At 42.1% G+C, this 6,145-nt stretch overlaps 1 pseudogene; it reads right to left on the bottom strand.

Moving 5' to 3' along the window:
- The window catches only part of LOC102033081, a 6,516-nt pseudogene extending 1,051 nt beyond the window's left edge, over positions 1–5,465 (bottom strand).
- Positions 5,466–6,145: the final 680 nt, after the last annotated feature.

Below are 6,145 nucleotides of genomic sequence, written 5' to 3'. Positions count from 1 at the left end.
GATATCACTTCAAGGCCACAGGCCCGTACCAGCTTTCTCTCTCTCATCTTCTGGGGGGGCTGCCCAAATCTTCTCGGGGCCTCTCTCCCTCTGTCTTTCCTGGGGGGGGGGCTGCCCAACGCCTCCTGGTGCCCCCACCACCCTTCCATCTTGAGGGGTCAGGCCTACCTCTGCCGGGCCACAGGTTTCCTCTCCCCCGCCCAGCTCGAAGCCGGGCAGGGGAGGCCTTGCCTCTTTGCTGGCCGGAAATCAAAGAGAGAGCCCAGGGGAGTGCTCTGCTTCTAACCCCTGTGTTCTCAGAGGCGCATCCACCCTCAGTGGCCAAGCCTGGTGTCAATTTAGAATCTGAACACCTATTGGCCTCTGGCCACTCCATTCCCAGAAAACCTGCTTCCTGTAAACCCACGACATTGGGTATCTTCAGCTGCAGGGGGGAAAGCAAGACATGTAAATTACTACCATCATTCACCTTAAAATGTAGAGGTTTATTTGCATAATTTAAACTTTTAAAAAGGCAATTAAATAAATCTGTAACTTCAAACGGCACAGGACCAAGTTAACAGAGATGCTCAGCAAGTCCAGAGGATTCCTGTTTTTCATAAAAGCTAGCAGCAGAACAGCCAAACAAATCTCTTTTAGGAAGACCATAAAGAATTTAAAACTGCATTTGGTGCTGTAATATTGACCAGATTCAATAACAGCAACTATCACCATTTCGGCATTAGAAGGCTCAGGCATCTCTCAGCAACCTTGAGGATGTACCCAAAGAGCCAAAACTGCAGTCCCTTAACCATATGCAAACAGAAAATCAATAGTGTGCAGAACAGCCCTGCTTATGTACCTTTCTCATCGTGAAAGTGTTCCAGGGAGTGAGAAATATGATTTCCATCTGTAAGATTTTCCCAAATAATTAGGCGAAGTGCTGCCACTTTGGAATTCACTTTGGAATGTTAGCACAGGGTGATGTGCTATTACACCTTAGAAGCCATTACACCTTGGAATAAAGGGCATTTTGATCCCTAAAAACTGGAGTCTCCTACCGACAGAACCTGGTGCACACTAACAAACAGGAACTTTGTTTTAAGAAAATAAAATCTAGATAACTGATACCCAGCTGTCACTGTAATGAGAACTGAGAGAATTGCTTGTACCTGAAGCTGTGCCCAAAGTTCCCTTGCTTCCCTGTCTCCTGAGCTCCTTTCAGTCAGGTCCATCTGGGGCTGGATCCTTTGTCTGGCAAAGAAATTCACCCAGTCACTGTGCCAGTTGTTCACCTGAAGGACCATGACTGCAGATGTCAGTTCTATACCACACAAAAGGCAGATTTGCTTCTTTTTCAAATAAACCTTTTGAGGATCACACAGCCTTTGTGCTGGTACCATCCAGGACAGTAAGTGTTACCATTCAATTGAATGTTATCTTAAAATGTTAAATTGGAGGAATAATTAATTTTCTCTCAGTGATTAAAACCCAAAAAATTGAAGAGCCATCAGTGTCCAGTGCAGCTATAAGTGCTGTCCAAAGCACTACTTTTCTTAGCAGGATAAGCCATGCTTTTTCTTATTCATGGCTCCACAAAAATTAATTTATTTACATTATGATAATTTTGACCCTTTTTTTGTCACCAAAGGAAAAATGAGGCAAACTTAAAATTCTACCAGTCTGATGAAATACAACCTACCTGTGGAAGATAACCACAGCAGGTAACTGTATGAAAGCCAAACTGATCCACAAACTGGACTTCCATTTACCCTTGTCCTTTACCTTTCAAAGCAAAGACAAAAAAATTTAACACCAATGACAAAATACTGAGCATCCAAAATGCAAACGAACCTTAAAAACTATGCAAGGATACAATGCTTCTTCCATTCAGAATAAAAAAGTTGCACTTTAATGTTCTTTTTGTCACAATGGTTTCTGCTGCTGGTTTTTAAATTTAAAGCTCAGTGTAAAGCAGCCAGGTTATACTCCTTATTTTTGTATTTTGAGGTACTGTATCTCTTCTGATACCATACCCTTATGGAGATTGTGATTCAGGCTCCCAAATTGAATTGATCACAGAGATCCAAACAGGGCAAACAAAAGCAAAAAGAAGAACACCCCCACCTGTGTGTTTCATCCCAACCTATTCTCATACTATCTTTAGTGGAAGAAGATGAACCTGTCCTGAAGTGGCAAAAGCTATTTTAATTATTTTGTAAATTATTATTAATTGGGTTAAATTTGCAAACAGTTGTGTACTGTACCAACTGTGCTCCCTTCTTTCTTCATCTTCTCTCTAAGTTGCTGGTTATGAAGAGGAAGATCAGCCAGCTGAGTTCCAAGCAGTGCTGAATGTCTAAGAAACAAAAATAATGTTAGCAGCTCTGACACATGAACGAATCCAGATCTTGACATTCCAGGAGTTACTTGAAAATGTCTATCAAGCAAGCAGCAGTTCTTCACCTCTAACAAAATAGCTTCCCAAACTATTCCAGTATTATAAACACTTTGTCTTCCTATCAAGATTGCATATTAACACAGACAAAATGTATTTAACCTGGCTGTTTCTGAGACTACTATTAAAAGTGAAATAATAAATTTACCAACAACGATAAACTATCAATTCTAATTCCTGTGTGATATCACTTCCCTAAGCATTTTCAGTAAGGTATGTGTAAGAAAGCATGCACATAATGTGGAACATGTTATGCCTTTTTTATTAAAATTTCCTATGGCAAACTGTCTTTAGAAAATTGAACCAAACAAGGCTGATCCTCTTCCTTCTATCACTGTCTCTGGCTGCTCTTCTCTAAAAGGCCTCAAAGATGGGTGTCAGATAGGCTTAGTTTATGATCTATTTTTAATAAAAGCTGATCCTCTACAATGTTCAGGAAAATCTTGTAGTAATTGCAAACAACCCTTACAGCCAGTTGCCCCCCAAATTATGTTCCTTTTCCTTTTCTTGACCTTTCTGAACTTTCTCTATTCTAAAGATACTGTCATTTAAAGCAAATTCAGTTCTTCATTTTGTTCCTGTTAACACAGATAGTAGCTATCCCCCAGAATCTGCATCCCAAAGGTACCATTTGAAATCCAAACCAGCAAGTTCTCTGTCCTTTCTCTTGGGACTCACTGAGAGCTCTTCATGAATCAAACCCTGGCAATGAGCAGGATGAGGGACAAGACTTAAAACTGGCTACAGAAGTTCTGAAAATGGCAAAAGGAAAATTGGTCATGATCACCTCCCCAGTGGAATCAGATGGGATTCATCATATTAAGTGCTAGTCACAAAGAAGGGTCAAAAGTTTGAAACTATCAAAATGAAGGTTAAGAGTTGCAAAAATATTGAAACCAAGATTAATTCGTTTGAGAAAGTGCCTCTGCATACTCATGGCAAATATTACAGCACTGGTTCTTATATCAAAGGCAAGTACACAAAACAGGCGATCAGGTTGGTCATTTTCCCTGCTGTAAAAAGAAACCTTATTGTAAAAACTACTAATTACCTAAACAAACAAGCCAAAAGTAACCAAAACCCAGTGTCACTCCTTGATGTATCATCAGTTTGTTAGGTGAGGCATTAAAAAGTATTTTATACAATTCTCTGCTGTATAACTTCTCATATGTTCCTTGACATGCTTTATGAAAAATTTAAACAGTTCCTCCTATGAAAGCAAGTGATTTAATTGTCATAATAGCCAAAATTTCTGGTCAAAAGAGGCAAAAATAACTTTTTTACCCTTGTAAGCTCTTCATTTCCAAATGTTCCATCACCAGCACAGTATTGTCTCCAGGCAGTTCTACAGTCTTGATGGGTTTAGGCACTCTTACTGTCTGTGTTTTCAGGATGGCTTGCCATTTCTCCCAGAAACATTCTTCTGGCCTGCCAGATATTAAAGAAAAACATTAGTCTCTATAAGCATCAGTCACAGATAAAATAAAATAAAATATAAAATAAATAAAAAGTTTGGAGCAAATATTTATGGATGCACAAGATACAGACAGAATTGTACCATCAGGCTTGATGATAATTTTACAGTTGCAGAAATTTTAGTTTGTAAAACAAAGTGAAAATCAAGTTAGGTTCTAGCATTCTCTATAACTTAGAAACTCTGTTTACAGTTGAAGGAGTGCAAACTGCATACACACAAAACATGTGCAATATTCTATCAATACAGCAAATGTCTAGGAAGCCACGGACAATATACACCATCAGTTGGCAGGCTAGAAGAATGGCGCTGACATTCACAGACACCATGACTGTCCAGACCGAGAAACAGAGTCAAGCTTCAAAAACAGCTCTATTTGCAGCCACGGAATCACAGAACCATGCAATTGTTAATGTTGAAAAAGCCCCCTAAGAGCCCTGAGTCTAACCACTAATCCGTCACTACCCTGGTCAGTGCCTGACAGCCCTGTGTGCGAAGAAATTTTCTCCAACATTGTGAAAAATGCCAATCACTGGTTTTTTTTTTAATTTTAAAAGTTTAATAGTAATAAAATGGTTATAAAAATAGTAATACAATTAGAGTAATAGCAATTTTAATTAGGACAATATGAGACAATAGAAAACAGACAATAGACAAAGAGTTATGGACGTCTGGGTACCTTTTTCTGGGCAGCACAAGCCCAAAAAAGGACACATATTAACAAAGGATTAACCCTTAAAAATAATAGCCTGTTGCATATTCATACACTTCATACATGATGCATAAATTCCATTCAAACACAGGATTCTGTCTGGTCATCGTCAGCTTCTTCCTCTGAATCCTAACAGTGCCTCTGAGGCAGGAAGAATAGTTTCTTCTGATAAGAGGACAAGAAATTCTCTTTCTCTGAAAGATTCAGGTGTCCTGTGGCTGGTATCTCACTTCGAGTCCTTTCTTTAAAAAAAAGTATCCTACATAGCATAGTTTCTATTTTAACATTTTTTATAACCTAAAACTATATTTAACACTCTACTTAAGAGAATTAATATAGCATCAATACAGCATTACTTTCTAACACAACACATATAATATTCATTTTAATATTTGCAAAAAGCCAATCATAAAATACGCATTTTTCACAAACATCCAATCTAAACCTCTCCTGACACAACATGAGGTTGCTTCTTCTCACTTGTTCCCTGGGAGCAAAGCCTGACCCTGCACTCTTCTATCCGTGGTTGTGCAGAGCCACAATTCCCTCCTGAGCCTCCTTTTCTCCAGGCTGAGCTGAGCCCCCTTCCCAGCTCCCTCAGCCGTTCCTGGTGCTCTAGCCCCTTCCCCGGCTCCGTTCCTTCTCTTGACATCTTCCAACCCCTCAATGCCTTTCTCGTCATGAGATGCCCGAGACCGCCCCCAGGGTTCGAGGTGTGGCCGCACGAATCCCCGGCCGCAGCCCGTGTCGCAGCTCCGGCCTGGGCTGATGCAGCCGCCGGCCGAGGGTCCGGTCTGCCGCAGCACCGCAGTGCCCCCAGCTCGCTTCAGCGCGTCCCCCATGGCGGCCGCTGTGAGGGGAGCCGCGGGCGGGAAAGGAATTAAAGGCACGGGAAAAGGCAGGGAGAGAAGGAGCGGGTAAGGGGCAGCTGGGGCCGAGAAAGGGCGTTTGAGGGCGGCAAAGGGAGTCGGAAGGGAGTCAAAGGGCAGCTTAAGTCAGCAAAAAGAGCGGCAGAAGCGGCTGGGGCAGGGAAAGGAGCCGGGGCTGATGACCCCGGCCGCCGGCTGTCAAAGGGCTCTCTCCCTCCTCATATGCCAGTTTCAGTTCGCGTGTTCAGTTTTGTTCTTGTGCTCATGACAGAATCAATTACAGAATCGCAGAACATTCTGCGTTGCAAGGGACCCACAGGGTTCGTTGAGTCCAACTCCTGCCCCTACACAGGACACTCCAACAATCACGTCGTGCGCCTGAGAGTGTTGTCCAAATGTGCACCTTGAGCTCTGTCAGGCTGGTGCTGTGACCACTTCCCTCTTCCAGTGCACAAACACCTTCTGGGGGAAGAAGCTTTTCCAAATACCCAACGTAAACCTCCCCGATACAATTTCAGGTCCCCTTGGGTCCTGTCACAGGACACCACTGAGCAGAGATCAATGTCTGTCCCTTCATTTCCTGCGCAAAGTTGAATACAGCAATGAGGTCTCTCTGACTAGTTGGGAAAGAGCTCTGAGATCATCAAGTCCAG

This window comes from Geospiza fortis, unplaced genomic scaffold (genome assembly GCF_000277835.1).
Source record: "Geospiza fortis unplaced genomic scaffold, GeoFor_1.0 scaffold2301, whole genome shotgun sequence".
NCBI classification, from domain to species: domain Eukaryota; kingdom Metazoa; phylum Chordata; class Aves; order Passeriformes; family Thraupidae; genus Geospiza; species Geospiza fortis.
This window is presented reverse-complemented; position numbering and strand designations above follow the sequence as displayed.